At 32.2% G+C, this 19,638-nt stretch overlaps 1 protein-coding gene across 2 annotated transcripts in view; it reads left to right on the forward strand.

Moving 5' to 3' along the window:
• Positions 1 to 9,293: 9,293 nt before the first annotated feature.
• Positions 9,294 to 19,638, forward strand: part of LOC118202975 (uncharacterized) — a 32,375-nt gene continuing 22,030 nt past the window's right edge. For both annotated transcript variants that reach the window (XM_085822421.1, XM_085822420.1), the window contains exons 1-2: positions 9,294 to 9,325; positions 16,419 to 16,507. The gene's annotated coding sequence lies outside the window, so the exon portion shown is untranslated. The remainder of the gene's footprint in view (positions 9,326 to 16,418; positions 16,508 to 19,638) is intronic.

The raw sequence follows: 19,638 nt of genomic DNA on the forward strand, positions 1-19,638 counted from the left end.
TTTCTGAAGCGTAGGGTGGCTGGTGACGAGAAATAGAATGTGTACAATAATGGCGCACGCAAGCGGTCTCGGAAACTGTAGGATGAACCATCTCGATCTATGTCCAAAGCGAACATTCACCAGGAAAAAGTAATGCCGTCAGTGTGGTGGGATTTCTAAGATGTGCGTTTCGAGCTCCTACCAAGGAATCAAATGATTAATTCAGCTGTGTACTGTAAGAAATTGAACAATGCTATCAATTGAAATCAGCCAGAGCATTTGAATTGTATAGGTGCCGTGTTTCTCCAAGACAACGCAAGACCCACACATGAGTTTAGTTACCCGCTAAAAGCTGTTGAGATGTGTTGCCTCGGCCACCATACTCACCTGACCTTGTACGTTCAGATTACTATTTGTTTTGCTCTTTGAAAAATTCCTTGAATCGTAAAAAGTCCGATTTCGGTGATGCTATAAATCGGCACCTGGTACAGTTTTTCACTTGTACATTATTGATTGAATTCTTATTTTTATAGGAATAAATCAACTTTCAAAAACATAGTAAAAATATGACATGAATTTCCGATCAACCTGATAGCTTGATGAAGATTGACTGCATTAAATATCTTGAAGTAATTACATTTTTTGAAAATTTTGTAGTGTATTTTTGGAACGAAAAAGTGCAGAATTTCAGGTACTCTTTTTGTTTACTGCTAGTGATATATATGATTGCTTTTTTATTTGAAATAACTATTTCACAAATAGAAATTTTATACATTGCTTGTTTCATTCTTTGTGTAGGGACATATGGTTTGCAAATCATCATTAATTTTATATTTAGGTATTTTGGACATAAAAACTGTGGGGGAAATATTGCATTAATGAATTAAGTGCAGGTGTTCTTTTCAGGTTTCCTGAAATATATTTATTAACGAATAAAGTTAAAATTTTTATAGATTTGAGTATATGTAACCGTTCAAAACAACTATTGTGAATTTTTCTTCAAAAAATGCTTGGATTATAGTGTGCAATGTCTTCCAAAAGCTGGATATATTGTAACAGTGTGCAAGATTCATGCAAAGTGTGTATGCACCAAGGATGTGTAGAAGCGTATTATGCAATTTATAAACCCCTTTTACATAGTCGCCAACTTTCCTGATTTCATTGGGATACTCGCGTTTTTTAATCACATCTCCAAGAAGATCGAATCTTCCGGCTTTTAACTTTTAAATAATGCAGTTGGTTTCAAGTAGCATTACAGTTATTAAAAGTTATCTTCTGTACATAGGATTTTCTCAGTGGAAAGCAGTGCAAGAAAATTACATGAAGACACGTAAAAATTACATCAGTGCAAGAAAATTACATAAAAAATTAGCAAGACATAAAATATCTTATTTATATTTTACAACAGAATAACATTAGAAATAGTACCTGAATCTTCCATTATAAAGTAAATTTTAATTGATTCAGTTTTTTTTTTTTTTGAATTGGCATCATTTGTATAGTGCGAAAACATCCTGGGAATTCCTCGGTTTTCATATTTCAAGTTTGGCAGCTATACCTTAATCACATTCATTACATTAGCTTTTTTTCATTTCCTTTACAAGTGACTAAATTTTATATTTTTATAGCTGACATTTCATTATGTTAACCTGAGATTCTTAAGCTTTTTTTGTGTGTCATTCATACATACTATTACATTTTACGTGATAGGTCATTATACTGTATGAGAACTGCCATTAATACTTTGATGTGTGCATGACGTACATAAATGCAAGAAATAAATTAAGAATTCATTCTTGCATTTGTAAACAATTAGTATTTGTTTATATTTTTACTTGAAGATAAGTTTTACACAAGCTATTTAACAGTATAAAATTGTTTTTTGAAAATGTCTCATTTAGAATGACCGACAAAAGTATGTTGAAATTCACATATCTGCTGCCTAATGTGATTGCTTTTTTTCCCCATGACTATTTTGATAACATTAAATAATAAAATTATTCTTCGAAATAGTAATAGAATTAATTTAATATAAAAATATCCAAAACATATAAATTATTTTCACCACAGTTTAACTTGAAAAACACAAGTTTATGTGTTCTAGAGATTATTTGACTGATACTCTACCCCTAATCTTAAAATTAATGAAATCTCATGTTGGAAGAGAACATGCCAGTGTAAAATTTTAAATTAAGCAAAATAGCAACCTTAGTTTGTCAGATGTTTCCAGGAAGTTTTTTCTTCTAAAAAAAGATTTATATCTGTTCTCAAAATCTGGTTATTCAGTATCTACTTCAAAGTAAGATTTCTTTTGTGCTTGATTTTAAATAGATGGCTGAAATTGAAACCAAGTTGTTTGACGACCAACCCATCTCTTTGGGGGGGGCATTTCTGTGTCAATTTGCAATTTATATGATCTTCGAAAAATTTATTCTCTTATAGTTTGGTTATATTAACCAAATTCTTGATTGCAGTAGGCAGTGTATTATCGGGTAAAATGTAGAATTGCCCACTTATTCCCCATTTTTATCGATGTGTACATGGACAAACTCAAGGGAGTGAGCAATGCTGAGTTTGTGCGATTCTCTGATTTTTTTTCAAGTAAAAATAGGTCAATGTGTACATGGATACTGAGTTTTTGCATTTCTTTCGTGTGTTATTTTCAAGTTGGCAGTTTTGAAAAACATGCCAAGCACTGTCTGATTCTTCACTTTTCTCTATTTTCCATCTTCAAGAAGGAAATAGGTGGGACTTAACAAATCAACATAACAAAATCCGAAGATTAACATTAACTGTAGTCTACTGTAATATGATGTTTCATTTACGATATCAAAATCTGTTTTTCTTTTATTGGTATTTTTTCCTAGTAATTTTCCTAGTTATTATTATTTTTTCCTAGTTAATTAAATTATTATTATTTTCTTTTATGGGTATATTTTCCTAGTTATTATATTATCCTTGATTTAATTCAATTCTCATTATCATGAAAATTAGGGGAAGTTTTAAAAGAACTCCATATACGAGTTAAAAAATTAAAATTCAGGAAGAGAAATAAGAGTTGAAGCAGTTAAACATTTAATCTTATTTCAATCCTTTCCCATGAGTCCTATGTTTTGTGTTGAGTTAGTAATTATTTGGATAGTAGACATTTACTTTGTAAGCATTACCAAATAAATTGAAAATTTCTGTTTATGAAAGTTGAGGCAGCCTTTGTAGATACTAATGATCTGCTAACCCTGATGGGTGCAAATGACTTAAATTCAGCAATTTATAATATTATGTGCCTTCTGCTGCCCAAACTACTGCTTAAACAGTTCAAGTTTTTATGTTCGCCTGTATGCTTAGTTCTGAAAAGCTAAACTGTATGTATAATATTTATCAAAGTATTCTTCCATTTACTGTGTGTTAATATGTGTAGCTTTTTCTACACTATATACACTAATTTTAATTGCACATTTCTATACAATAATCATGATCATGATTAATAATAATCATGATTATTGTATAGTGTAGAAATGCACCTGAGCTGTGTGGTGTAGCTGCTACAGTTGCTGTAATGCATGTAATTTTGTGTAGTTATTTCTGTTCATTAATTGCAGCATATTTAAAACAGCTTATTTTATACTCCACATCTGTGACCAAAACCAATAGAGATTATGAATATATTTTACCTATATTTAAATAATTGACTCTCCATGGGAAATTAAAATTGTCTGGGCAGTTATATAGGAAGTAGTGTGTGACTGCATGTGTCCAGGTACAGATGGGACACTTGTGGGTTTTTATGTATTGAGATTTGGAGAACATTTTTGGAGAGTTCATCAATTGGCATTTATCATTTAGCAAAAGGTTTTCTCCAGCATTTTATCAAATTGCAGCTTTTGTGGTCAAAAGAGCTCTAGAAATTGAAACACTTTTTTTTTTTAATATCGTAGCTTGAAATCATTCTAAAAGAGCAGTTTCAGCATCTCGATTTTCCATCCCTGTTGAGCTTCCGTGAGATATTTGCATTTCATACTAGTTTTTTATCGCTTTTATTTCATTAAGTATACCACAATGCTTTTTAGGAAAACTCTATTTTGAATGCTACTTCTCTTTGGCTGCATTTACCAAACGTATCGTAATATTTCAGCAATTAAGCCTTTTCTTTCAGGGCTGAATTATTTTAGACATGTTATGAGTCATGCATACTGCAAATATTTCTTCCAGTGATTTTTTCGGTTAATCTTCGGATTATTGTAACTTGGCGATTTTTTGGCGAAAATGTGGCGACCAGCCCTGCTACAGCAACCTGCAAATTTTTTTTGCACGCCATTTTGTTTTCACGAAGTAAAGGCATGTTTTTTTTTACTCAACATTTTTTTACAACAATCTGTTAGCCGAATTACGCTTATGCTAGAACTGTTACGGAAGAAAAGTGCTTAATCATGACGTGCGAAATTGGGGGAAAGTGCAGAATTGCCCACTGTTTGCCGCGTTTTTAAGAATGGCACATACACTGTATCCATGTACACGTCAACTTATTTTCACTTTAAAAAAAATCCCAGAATTGCACAAAAATGGTATTGTGCACACTCTTGACTTTATCCATGTACACTGCTAAAGTCCTAGCTAGTAACCTTTATCGCCTTACCAAAATGTTGCCAAACTACCTGTTACCATATTCCAAAGATTAGACATTTGTTCATATCCAAAATTCCTGTTTTTTGCCAGCAGGAAGATCGCACCTTTATCAAATTGACTTGTCACTTCATGGTTATTATAAGCGAAATCGATGCTTTCTTTTTTCTTCAGCCTACTATGACCCATTCCTCTGTGACATTCGAAGACTGATAATGTACGATAATGCAAAGAAGCATTTCATGATGTTTTCTGAGAATACCGTGCAAACTTAATGTGTGTATGCATTTCGATCCCCTCTCAGATGTTTGACAAAGGGTTAAAATGTTCACTTAAACACCACTTAACCTTTAATCCTGGAAACACTCATTGATTTATAATCGAAAAACTTGTTTCCAATGGAGGACTGCTTTTATTTATCATAAGACAAAGTTACTTATTGCTCTTAGCTCTAGTCCGGACAGATTAGCTTACATTGTCTGACAGGAACTAGGAAAGTATACCCAAAATCCAGGGGGTCTTAGTTTTAACTTCCGGAAAAAAATTCTGCTAAACCTATTTTATTTTTATTGTGAAGCACTACGTAACTAATAGGTAACTACCGAGAGCTTTTATCAGCCACAGTTTATTCTGGATCTGAATAATCAGACTTTTGCTAGTTTTGAGTTTTATACGTCTTCAAGATAAGTTTAATAAATGACACTTTTTGTGTTGATTAGTATATATATATTCTTCATTTCTGGAAATTAGAATGTTATTAACCAGTGAGTTTAATAAATGGCTGGTACTGTAATTTTTTTTTAAAATTTCAGTTTGCAAAGAATGTCCTATTTTTGTGTGATAGTGGAAACTGCATTTTAAAGTTTTGCATCTGAAAAATAAGTCTGAAGTTTGATCTGAACTTTTAATGTGTGATGTAAGATTCAGCAAAGATTTAATTTTCTTCTGTGGCTTTATTTGTGTACTAATAAAAGATTAAATGATGAAAGGCAGTAAAACATTATGGAGATTAAGAGTAGTAATATAAAATGAGAGAACCATTAAAATGCATTCTAGGTATCGTCTTAGTTATACTAAATGTTTTTTACTGAAACAACACTTAATATACACTGAGAGAAAAATTCTTCATGGAAGTATATTTTGGTGTGAATAATGGACGTAATAATCTGCTGAAATTTAAATTGTATGTATCAGGGTTGCCATGCTACCCTGAATACTGGGAAAAGTCAGGGAATTCAAAAATTGACCAAGAAATTCAGAGAAAAGTCTGGGAATTTAAATACTTTAGTCAAAATCTGGAAAAGTCGGAATTTCATACAGCAATCCCCACCCAAAGAAAGCGTTTTGCGCCAACTTTGAAAGTGATCACTTTCTTGTCGAATTGTGTATCACGTGAGCGTCATTCGGTCAGCTGGCATAGAGCCAATTTTCGTTGCTCCAATTAGATTGTCTTTTAGCAAAGCAAGTTCCCAATAACTTCAAGAATCGCATGCGTACGTGCAGTTCATGTTGAAATAAACAAAATCAGTTTAATTCTAGTATACGGTACAATAGAGGTTAGAATCAAAGAATATGTATTGTTAACACATTAAATGCGGGGGACCTTGATGAAAGTATGCTAGGTGACGTGGCGACCGCCTCGCCTCGTTTTTTGTCCTAGAGCGGGCGATATTTTGTGTAAAAATATCATAAAAAAATTTTGACTTAAAAAAGTTAAAACTCTTAAAACTACAAGAAATATTAAAAAAGAACTAAACACTAATTGCAAAAAAATGTTTTAAAGTACATATTATGAGAAGAATTTAGTATATTTTATGACCGTTAATGTTGATAACACTCGCCACGGTGAAGAGGTGCATTGCAAAACTCTCATTTGAAGCAAGTCAACTTTCTTTTTTTTATGTGCCGCACGAACTACACAGTTTCGTTGGGCATATGGCTTTTTGCCTTTATTTTCTGTCCGAATTAATTTCTGCTTTTTGATGTCAAATGAAAGACGTCCAGGCGGATCAATTTTATATCGCGGAGTCTGACCTGGCTCTTCAATGTCCATCAAATCGTCTGCATATATATCTTTATTTTCACGTGAAACCATATTGAAGGATTTCATAATTTACTTTAAGTAGAATTTGAACAAGCGAGCAGCTTCAAACCACAAAACATACTAAATACAAAACCACATTGCGCAATCCATGTGCTAGCTACAGTCGAGATAAATCGTATTACTAAGACTCCCTTTAAGCTATAGTCGAGATAAATCGTAGTACTACGACTCCCGCCTTTAATATGTTAAGGAAAACATCTCTAATAGGAGTGGTTCCCTTCCAACATGGTGGAAAACAGCAGCGCATGCACAAAATATGTTGCCAAAGCTTGAAGCCTGTATCAATGTTCGAAGGTCACATTATCAAAAGTTCATAAAATTAATATCGTTTAAAATTTCTTTTAAAGCAAAAGAAAATATTTTTTTTACGCAAGTAAATTAATTGATGGATTAGTTGAGGGAAAAAAAAAAAAAACTAACTAACCGTTTTTAAATTATTGCAAAAAATTAAACAAGAAAATGTTTCATCAAAGACGTTTCTTAATACGAGTTTCTCAATTTCCTATACACATCGCGGAGAGGGAAATTCTGGCCGCCAAGTTCCGTCGCCAAATACCTTAGAGAATTTTCGCTCCGCTTTCTAGCGGCATAATGGAACCTTTCCTTAGATGTTCTGTGGTTAGAATAACCTCCATGTACGGCAGGGCTAAAAGGCTAGTTCATCAGCTTCTCGTGGCTGAAACCGAAAGAAGAGACTGATGACATAGTTGGGTTCGCTTGGTCAGTTCTGCTGTTCAGTTCCTTAAGCATTTGCTTGAGAATCAAAATACTTTGAAAAATAATTTAATAACCAATATGAGTCGCGATTTTAGCTCGTTAAATTGCAATATACATGCATTTATATATGAACTAAAAATGTATTTACGTCATGCCAAATTAAACTCTTAATATGCGTGAAACGTAAGTAAAACTAACTAAAATAGTAGCATATAAACATAACTATTTTTGTAATTAACACATATGCGTAAACATAACTAATTTTTTAGGTCGAGTGTACCCAAAATGTAGTAATTCTTTTTCATAATCATCTTTTTAAATATATGTAAATAGTAACCCACCGATAACATGCGTAAATTTCTACATTTACGAAGAATTCTTTTTGCGTTTAAATAATCGCAAAGTAATTTGCATTATAGAAATATTAAATAAAAATATGCAAATACATTTTGAGAATACATGCTAAAGACATTACACATCTAATTATAAATTAGTTAATGCTAATAATAGATTTCATAACATTTTCATTCTTTTTTTTCCTTTAAAAGCATAACATTTTTCATTCTAGTATTTTTCATTCTTTAAGCATAACATTTTTCTTAAAATCTATTTTTGTAGTTCAACAGCTTAGAATTTTATAAAACAAATTCATAATCAAAATCACTGTTGTTAGTTATCGAAAAATAACCAAGATGTGATTTTTGCGTAAATGTCACTAAACTGTATAAATTGCTATTATCCATCACACTATGAATGTTTCTTTCATGCGAAAGTGTCCCTTTTTCGATTTGTATGGAACTGTCGTGTGTCGAAATACTATCAGAATCCTGTCAAGCGAGCTTCTGAATGTAAACAAAGAACACGCCATCTGGTGACCCAAGCTTCAAAGCAGTGCTTCGCTTTTAGCGCCGTTTGGCCCCTCCTTCCTTTCCTACCTCCATGATCTTAAAGGAAGGTGTGGCAACCTCAAAAAGTCCTCCCCCAACTTCCTAAAATCTGAAGTAATCACAAGGTTAAATCTGAATCAAATGGAGGGGGAGTTATATGCATTTATTTTTCATTAGTTATTGGTGGAAGTCCGTTATTTTTCATTAGTTGTTGCTGGAAGTCCGTTATTGTTATACAGTATAGTTGGAGCAGTGTTTTCAACTGTTTGGTGTAAAAATGTTGAATTAAAAATTGTGTGCCTAATTCTAAGGTAAGCATTTGCTGAATGAGGTGGTACATGATTTTATGAAGTATAATAAAGTTGGCTTCATAGAAATTTTAAAATTATATGGTCTTCTTTTTTGTTGCACTGTGTGGTGTAATTTATTCATAAATCATAATTGTTCATTAATTGCTGCAATTAATTTTGCATATTTTTATTAGATCTAAACAAAGATCTGCATTCTGAAAGCTTAGATTTGCTAAAAATCTCTTAGTTTGAGATCTGAAACCATGTAAATTTTAGAGAAATGGAATGTGGAATTTACTTTTTTGAGTTCAGTTTCATTAGATTGTTTATTTATTTCTGAAGTCTTGAAATTCAATTCAAAAAAGGATTGGCTAAGCAAAGAGAATCATTACTGTCTGGATTTTTATTTAATTGGCATTTCTACATACCACTATGTTGGAAGAATTGAAAGGGAAGGAAAGTTGAAAGCTACGGTGGAAATACACTTCTCGGAATTGAATAGCTATTTAAAAAGCAAGATTGACTCTTTTTTCTAAACTTCCTTTACTGATAAATATAACAACTATATCCAAAAAAGGGGGAAAAGTCAACTGAGAATATCACTGGAAATTGCAAATGATATGTATAAAATTGCCTTCATAACAACAATACCCATCTGTTTTTCATATCTTGTAGTGCAAAAAAGCACAGGCAGTGGAACAGCTGTAATGGAACTGTGCAACAAATGGGTAAGTGCATATGCAATAGCAACTATAAGAATTTTAGACCTAATTCTTTAGTTTCCGATATTCATGTAAGTGGATATTATAACTGTTAAAATTCTCATAATTGGTTTGTTCACAATATAACTGGTGTTTTATTTACATATCTTTTTGTTTCCATCTGCATGAAATATTTGAGAATGAACTTTTATTAATTTTATAATTGATGTTTTTCTGAGCTTTAGAATATTTGTTGAATGGAGGCAGACTGATTGTAATTTATTGGAAACTGCTCTTAAATTTGAAGCATTTGTACATGGCATAAGCAATATGATTTCTATAAAACCTTATTCACAAATTCCGTGTATTGGCGTAGTTTAAAGTGGCTTCTATTGCATTGTCTATAAAAAGAGAAATTATACAAGTGCTTTATTTCTCCTTAATATATGCAAATGTTATGTAACTGAATAAGTGAAAACATTTTATTAGGAAAAGCAAGTCATTCGTTACTTCTTAATGACTGGCAAAAATATTAAATTTTAACTCAACAAAAACTGAAAAGAAAAAAAAAAAAAAACCCACTTTCCGTAAATTATTAGTTAACTTCTTTCTGTGCATATTCTTCATTTTAATGCTTCTGAATGTGCCATCTGAATATAACTGTTTTTCTTAAATGAAGGATTTTCAGAATTTGCATAAATTTAGTGTCCCATACTTTTTCATTAAGGATTGCATTTAATTTAAGCTTAAATGCTAGTAGTTTGGATTATCTTCAAAATAATTTCCGAGATATTTGTAAGATGGAGGCTAGTTTTTGTGTAGGTTTGGATCATCTTTTTTTATATTTTATGCAGAGTACAATACAAAGTCTGAAATCGGGACGCCCATTATCTGGAATAATCTAAAATCGGGACCCCAAAGCCGCAAACAGTTTTTTTATGCATGCGCATTTGATTTTTCCTTCCATAATGAAACATGTGGAGATTTTCACTTAAAAATTTCGATTCTTAATTTCACTTATGCACTAAATAAAATACCTTGTTGTGGAAAAACAATCATGCAAACCTAAATTTCTGAGATTAATAATTTGGCTTTGTAGCTGAGTATCTGCTTGGCATACATCTCAAACCGAAACATTCACCTATTTTATATACCTGATGCTGACCTGGTGAGTCATTATTTATTATATTTTTCTTTCATCACCGCATGTTTATCAATACATGACAGCTTCAGTAATAAATCATGTAGCGGTATCTAAACTTTTTTTATATTGGGAATTGAATAACAATAGTATGGCAACCTTTTTGCTAACATTACACTTGGCGATGATCATAGATTTTTAAATGCTGTAAGAAATGTCGAGGAAAATTTCAACAAAACTTTCTTTTCATGTGCTAAAAATAGATTTTAACTCTTCTGCATCAAAGCCACCCCAAATGCCCGAGCATTCAGACATCAGCTGGATGCCTCAAATGCCTGAACCTTTCTATCTAGTACTTTCCCCCCATCATGTTACTGCACATTGCTTTCAGGTGTTGTTAAATGGCATGTCAATCATTCTTTTGAAGCAACTAAAACCTTCCCTTTCCTTTGGTTACTGTCAGTGTTTTGCTTTTGATGCCCGAAGTTGCAATCCCGTCCCAAGGGGAAACTTCACATACGGTGAAAGAATCCAAGAAAGAAGTTCCTGCTTTACTTAAGTAGGTTTTTGTAGTATTCAGTTTGTCATAGGGTGAAGGAAAAGCATTCCAGGAGAAATTCGTAGACACGGGCGTTTTCGATGTTTGGGGAAAAGAGATTTTAGCCTCAATGCAAAAGAGTTAATGAAACTCGTAGGCCAAAAGATTACATAGTGCTATGGCACCGGATCACAGAATTTAGGAAAGACAAAATTTTTGGAGGCCCACCAGCGGCCGAGCGGTAAAGTCGCTGAACACTGGTAGTTCGTCCAAGGTTCGAATCCGGCGAACAGGCTGGCTGCATGGGCGTTTTCGTGGTTTTCCCCATGTGTAACGTGTATGAGAGCCAGTTTCCCTTAAAACGTCCTCCACGATGGCATCTCTCCCCTTAGGCAGATAGCCCTAGTGTGCTTTGCCATAATTAAGTAAATCAAAATTTTTGGAATTTGGAGAAGCTACCTGCAGTCAAGTCACAGCAGGAGGCTAAATGTTCTCTTGTGACAACTGCTTGTACTCTCCCTGTGTCCTAACAGTGATGACTCATTAGCGATTTTTTGACTTTAGCTTAACAGCTTTTCCTTTCACCTTTATCGAATGCTTCTTTTCTCTCAATTGTTTCAATTTTCATTAACAATGATGTTGAGGTAAGTGCAATTTATTGCAAAGGTACTCCGTAACCAAACGCCTTGGTCTGAGCGGCAAAATTAGGGAATGGGAAGTTTTATGATTTAGGGAAAGCACTGGAATCCAAAGTTCAGGTGCGGTGAAAATTTAGAACTTAGAAAGGCATTTTGTAGCAGAATTTAGGATCCGTAAAGACTGCACCAGTTGGTATCTAGCGCCGGCCCTAATATATGTTGGAGTTTATCTATTCAGAACTCGGACTAGTTTTAAGCATGTGCAAGAAATAAGCGTTGGTATAGTAAATAATAAACTAATACAATTCGGGCTTAATTCGGTATGCAATAGGAGCTGATTCCTAAGGATTCTAAGTTCTTTACTGATTCTAAGGCATTTCAGTTAATGTAGCAGACTGTGCTGCTCCCTAATCTTCTGATTTGATCCAGCTTATTTTTTGAAGACTTATCATTACGGCAATTTTATAAAAACTAAGCTTGAACTTTCGATTATGTCGAAAAGATTTTCCAATTCTGGAGCTGTCAAAGCATCTACAAAGCAAAACCATGTTTCGATGTCTATTTAACAAATTGTGGAATTGCTGCAAAAAATGGATGGAGGATATCAGTCTCAAAATTGGGCGAGGAGTATGGCATTGGAAAGTCAACTGTATATGACATAAGAAAAAGAAACATTTTGAATTTTTGGTGGAAGCAACTTAAACAACTTCCATCGAAAGAAATGTTTAATAAAATAAACATATAAATATTAAGCTTTTTTGTAAATTTTGATACCCCTTAGATCATAATTGTTCTTTATTTCATAAATTATGATTTCATATTTTTAATTGTATTTCTGAGTGCCATCTTACCAAATTTAAATTGATGATCTAATAACCGGAAAAATCCCAAATCCGGAATAAGTCCGGTTTTCGGACTTTGTACTGTATAACCATTTGTGCTGGCATGTGAAGCAGCCTTCATGTTAATGTTGCTCACTCTTATGAAAAACCTACAAGTTTATTTGCATAGTATCTTTATCATGCATTCTACTCATAATTCATGTAATTTATACCCCTAATTGCTAAGAATACAGAAATGCAGTAAAACATCTGATATCTGAAGCATTTATTGTGTATTAATTCAGTCTTGGTTAAATAAAAAATTGAAAGCTTGTATTCATTTGAGTTTATAAATTTTGCCATAATTATATGGTACAAGATACCTTTTAAAGTCTCTTTGCATCTCTTATAGAATTAAATGTTTATAAAAATAAGTATATATAACGAGTATATCCATTTTTAGTGCATTTTTTATCATAAAGCTAATTTTTACAAATGAAAAAAATACGTCGTAATAGTGAATGATATGTGGCTGTATAAAGTGATGACATATTAGTGAAACAAGTATCTTTGTAGAGTATATTCTCTCATTTTGAATTTTCCAAAAAAAAAATGACCTGGTAGTTTTTAAAAGGGTTTCATGCTTATTTCTCACAATAAGACTAGTCATTTCAACATCAAAATAGTTGCAGGTATGGCAGTTTTTTGCCATTTGGCATGCTAAAGTGACTTATTTTGATGACATTTAGGGTATGTTGGTATGGAATGCGGATTTTTTGTGTAGCACGGTTTTTTTTGGGAGGGGGAGAGGGTACAATATTCATATTGAAACTTCTGTGAATTAGTTTTCCATTCAGTTGTGCTTTTTGAATAATTCAGAGCTGTCATAATTGATGTTTCTATTGCATGTAGATTTTCATGCTTTACTTCTAAAATGAATATCAATGTGTATAGTTTAAAATTCAATATCCATATATGCTAGCCTTGGGTATTTATTTTTATTGCTCAAATTTAGACTTTTCCCAAGCTTGATTGTATTGAAAATGAAATTATTTTTTCCCCAGTAGTAAATAATATTAGCTGCTTTTTTATTAATTATTTTTTAATGCTAAATACCTTATAAAACAGTTATCACTAGAATAAGAGAGAATTTGCCAGAATATTTTCTTCAAAAAACTACCTTGTTTATTAATATGCGATTGTTACAAACTTTATAGTGTTATAGCGTATAACTTTTAAGTGTCTATTTGCTTATGTAATTATCACTGTAATGTTAAAAATTTGCTGGGTAATTAAGCTTCATAATATGAAGTACCGACGCAGGGAATTCTCAGCTTCCTTCCATGTAAATTGCTTTCCTGTACGGTATAAACTTCCTCCTCTTTCTTTAGCATGTAGCTAAGTATTTTGTTGTCATGAGAAAATATGATGAAAACTGTGTGTTCATTTAATTTGCATCTTCTCTTCACTAATTCTTTCTCTGACATAAGGCTAAATCAAAGATTTTGGCCACTAGCACCAAAGGTGTTTTACAACCAGGAGAATTTTTTTTTCTTTACTTGAGTCATCTTCTGCAAATATGATCATAGAGCACAAATTACGTCAGCAGTGATGTAATGTTCTTAACATCTTTCTGAGCAAGAGAAAGTAAATCTGATATCTTTCATTGTTTCTAGAAATTATGGAAAATGCACAAAAAAGATCAGTACTTCATCTTTATATACTAGATAATTCCTTTGTCCATTGATGGGATAGGCTTGTTATGTTGGGTGACAGAAACATAGCATGAATATTTTCCTCATTTAAATTTACCCATTGTATGTTTTTAGCACATAACCAAATTTTATAGCATCAGAAGTTATATTGCTAATTATTTGGGTGCTGGTTAAGAGATTTTATTGCACCTGTGTATCAGTTTAACTAATAAAAGATCTTCACGTCAGTATTAAAATTATGCTTAAAGCTGATGAAGCTCCACGATCAGAAATTCGAGTGTGCCAAAATTTCTTTTTATATAATAACACACTAAAACTTTTTGGTGGATCTCTTTGTGTATGGAAGAAGGAAGAGTGCTTTTTTACTTATTGATTGATGATGTACATTGCATTTAGTTTGTATTACAAATTATTCCTAAATGTGATAAAATATTTTAAATGCATATTAATTTATTATGAGCCTAAGTTGCATATTTTTATTTCATATGAAATGTTTTATCAATAATTTTTGTAAATGATGGATTTTTTAGACTTTTAGAAAGCCATCATATTTTTATGTTTAAAATTTCATTGCTGGCAATAATGCATGTAATTCAAACATTTATGTCTCATTCGGTCATAGCAATCAGCAGGCATGCTGATGCTTGATACTTCCTATATGAGAGATGGTGTATATTTATCAAATAGCTATAGACCAATTTTATTTGCATTGTGAGAACATCACTCAGATTAAATTCAAAATTTTAATTGGTAATTTTTATTTGCCCAGATTTGAATTTGTCATATTAAGGTTTGAGATATTCATTTATACTGTAGTGCAGAAGTTAAGTTTTGTTTTATATGATCATAATATTGCAAAGAATATAGTAGAGGCTGATTATAGTATCTAATTAAGGCAAAATGCATTTACAGAATTTTGTTTACAAAGCTGGTAATAAATTTGATATGTTCATTAAATCTACTGTTTAATGTAAAAAAGAAATATAAAGGTGCTGCAACCATGTAGAATGTGACAGATATCTCATGCAAGTTGTATGAAAAGTAGTTTGTATGTTGTATGTTTTAATTTACAGTCATAATCAAATGACAGTATGAACAGCCATCCAGATTTGTTTTGAATTAAACTGTAAATTCTGCAATTGTGGATACAAATTCTTTTATGCTATTGAAATACAAAGTATTCTTTACACATTGATAAGTTGCTTATCGTTTTGTAAGTAGTGTGTCCTTTTCATAGATTGCATTTCATTGGTTCTGTGGAAGCAAATTAAGCAGCTTTTGGTGTTACTTTATACTTACAAACAAGAGTTTTGTTATGTTGCTATATATTAATAGCTTTATATTGTACCTGGAAGCTGTTTAACGGCAATAAACAAGTTTTTTTATATTGCTATATAGCTGTTTAACGGCAATAAACAAGTTTTTTTATATTGCTATATAGCTGTTTAACGGCAATAAACAAGTTTTTTATACTGCTATATAGCTGTTTAACGGCAATAAACAAGTTTTTTATATTGCTATATAGATGTTTAACAGCAATAAACAAGTTTTTTTATATTGCTATATAGCTGTTTAACGGCAATAAACAAGTTTTTTTTATACTGCTATATATAGCTGTTTAACGGCAATAAACAAGTTTTTTATATTGCTATATAGCTGTTTAATGACAATAAACAAGTTTTTTATATTGCTATATAGCTGTTTACACGGCTTTCCGCTTAATTGATAACAGCTCTTCACAGTGCTATATTAGCTAGTATTTTGGGTATGAATGTAATAAAAATTTTATATCAGTGTGTGAATATGCATTTGTATTATTTATACTTTTTAAAGTGCATTCATTGTACATGGATTTACTAATTTATTAAAGAGAATATTATACAGAACATGATTTCTGTTTTCTTAAGAACTTAACTTCTGTACTGTAGCATTATAAGTTTGTTTATCAGAATATTTTCTTGTAAAACTTGAAAATCAGATTCTTGTAATATAAGATTTTTCTCATGCTGTTTTGCATATAATAAAGAATTATGTACAAATGAGATCTGCTTAATTATTTATATATTCTACATGATATTTTTGCATATTATATGGAAAATAAAGCTACCCTGTCAAATCTTTGTATTATTTTAAGTCAGTCTTAAATTAAGAATACTCATGTGTAGTTATTCCACTTCGTTTTAATGCACATTTCTGTGGTTCTTATAGAATTTAAGGAAATAATTTCAAATTTAGCTTGGTTATTTTTTATGGTATATACATATTAGATAATGACACATGTGCAATGCTGCTCTGTCGGCGTTTGCTGTCGCTGGAGCACAAATGGATTATGACAAGAATCTAGGATTTTTAAAAGGTAAGATTCACCTTATTTCTGTCTAACAAGTTTTGCAATTTGAATGATAGCTTGCTGGCATTAATATATAAAATTGCTGTGTTGAAATTTTTCCAAATACTTTTAACATGAATCCTTTGAGTGATACTGCTCTTTAGATTTATTTATAAAGTGCTGTATTTGTATAGCATTTATTACATGTAGTTAAATGATTAATTTATTTTACTATATTTTTATGGTTATTTGCTTACGAAAGGGTTTTAGAAAATAAGAGAAAAACTTAATTTTGGTTGTTGTCATATAAAATGAAAGTAATAAGTGCCATGATAAAGAAATTCAGCAAACCATAAAAATATAGCAAAAAAGTTCAAAATTAGAAAACAAATGTCTGCAAAAACCATAAATGCAAAATTCTTTGCTCCTTCAGTTATGCAGCAATAATGTATTTTCTGATAGCCTGAACTGTCATAACACCACAAAAATGCATTGATGAAGCATTATACCATGTATCAAAAATGTATATGGGAATTCAGGTATACACATTTCAAATTGTTTTCCACTTCTCTAGACATTTTTGCCAGTGGACGGTAGAGTGAATTTCATATGAAGATTTAGTACTTTAGTGAACTGCATGCTGCAGTTTTAATCATCTTTGTCATAATCTCTGATGTTATGTGGCTCGCTTAGATATGCATCTCTTTTCCTTCTCATTTTAAGATTTTGGAACTGAGCTTGTGTTGTTCTGTAATTTTTTTTTTTTTTTTTTTTTTTTGTCTGCATGTGTAGAACCACAGCTTAACAAAAACATGAAGTATGCATGTCTGGTTTTGTATGCATCATTGAAATATATGTCCAAATACCGAAATGACCAATTCTCTTCAAAGTTGGCAATGAAGTTGCAAATATTCTCTGAAGTTGGCAATGAGTTTGGCGCATTTTGGTGGAGGTGGGAATAATTGAAAAGTCAAAACATTCATTTAGTATATACTGTAAATCTCAGGAAGCTGAAGATTTAGTTTTTTTTCCCACATACATATAAATTGTGCAGTTTGTTTTATTGTGATATGCCATTCTTAAATTAATGCTTTGGAATAATTTTTCCTTATATGTAATACATGTTTTGAAGATTGATTGTAGTAGTAGATAATTTTAGCATAATATAGTGATTTCTGCTCTAAATAGCAGATGATTAGTTTAAATCTTAACTTTTTCGTGCTCAAGAAAATGGTAGTGCCAAGTGGAAGGAATTTTTATTCTTCAGTTAATATTGATTTTGCGAGTTCTTTCGAAAGCATGTGTGAAGAGTACCTGCATATTTTAAAATCGATCATTTTTGAGAATCAAACTTGCCAACAATCGATAAGCGTGACCATAGCATATCTGTAATATCTTAGCTTTGGTTTTATGTGACCCTGATTAATCTTTCATAAGCCAGTTTAGTTTTTGTAAAGAAAATTTGTAAGTTTTTTCTGTTGCTTTTTTAGAGGAAAAAATAATGAAATTTTAAATATGCCTTTTATGGAATAGCAATCATTGGAATCTTCAAATTTGTGGAATTCTATCATAAACAAAGTTTCTGGTTAATGGGTATGATAAGAAGTTTTAAATTAAAAAACAGTCTTAATACAACAATATGAAAAGTGGTGACAATCATATAATCATTTAAATAAGTTTATGTAATTTGTTGATTCTAAACCAGGGGGAATACAACTGGTTCTGAAGTAACTAAATTTTTGAGTGGAGGTTTGGTAAACGAAATATAGTTCAGTTTATCTATTTATACTGTGCATATATTTATAATAAACAGCTTATTAAAAAGTAACAAAAAACTCCCATAAATGGAAGCAAATCAAAATTAAATATAAACAATTTTTAAGTATTAATGGAATCCTTGGGGTTGATGCCACGAGACTAAATAATTGGTGCTTGTCTCAACTTTCATAAGGAATAAACTAAGATTTGGAAGTATCAAGACAGTTTTATTTTTGGTCATAAACTCTGATGCAGAAAAATACCTGTAGGCAGGAAGAATCAGGCCACAACTACAAAATTCAGCAGTAGCAATAACAGTAGTAAATAAATAAATGATCTAAAACCTGGGCGAAAAAACTTGCTAATAGAAAAATCAGTAGGTGGTAAATCCATCCTTGGCTGCTATACAAGCGAATACTCGGTTGGCCATGGAGTCTGTTTTTGCCACTGTTTCCCCTGCAGTAGATAGTAATATCACAAGCAGAGGAACTGGCCAGTGAGTTGGGACATATTTCTATACAGGTAAATTTACCTGCCTAACATTTTGGATCGGTAAAATGACTATAGACCAGGCAGGCCAACCGAGGACATTAACACGTCAAAGACAATGTTGGGAAGTTGTGCTTTATGTGGCCGAGTGTTGTCCTACTGCTGGAAAACAGAACCTGGATGACCTGCGAGCAGTCAATGCACAGTTAATCGTGAAAGGCTATCCCAGCTGATGCACTGCTGGGTTATGTTGGACCTCTCATCTCTCTGTCTCCAGAAGCATATGCTAGTCATCAGAATTGTGAGAAAAGCATGATTCATCTCTGAATATTACATTTCTCCAATTAGACACTGTCTATCTTGAGTGAGAGTGGCATCATGCAAGATGACTTGCTTATGGCATGGGCTTTAATGGATGTCGATATCCGAGTTCCGCATCACCCGAGCAGATGCGTAGTCAGATTGTATTCCTGCATATCCCTGCAAGTTGGCAAATGGTGTTGAATCGTTGATGTCATAACTTTTGGTGCGAACACAACAGCTGTTCTAATTGTGTAGTCATCTCGCATATTGGTGGCTCAGAAACATCCTGAGCCACTACAGCAGCTGACTATGGCTTCAACTAGGTCTCTGGTTCTAACAGCGGACAATGACCATATCATTCGACCAATATGCTGGTCGATTTGCCAATTTCAGCAACTGGCCTTTAAGCCCTACAATGCAAGCCCAGCTAAAGCCTGACGACTGCAACACCGTCAAGTGTGTTTTAAAGGCATTTGTTACATTATGTATCTGTTACGGTGAAACACCGAAATCTGGAGAATGTCGACTTTTACCGGTGAATGTCAACATTCACATAGTCTCTTGGTGTATGTCCGAAATATTTTCCAAATACTCTTACTCTTATTTCT

This window comes from Stegodyphus dumicola, chromosome 8, assembly GCF_044657685.1.
Source record: "Stegodyphus dumicola isolate Sdum_Otavi_A_Nest chromosome 8, ASM4465768v1".
In the NCBI taxonomy this organism is placed as follows: Eukaryota; Metazoa; Arthropoda; class Arachnida; order Araneae; family Eresidae; genus Stegodyphus; species Stegodyphus dumicola.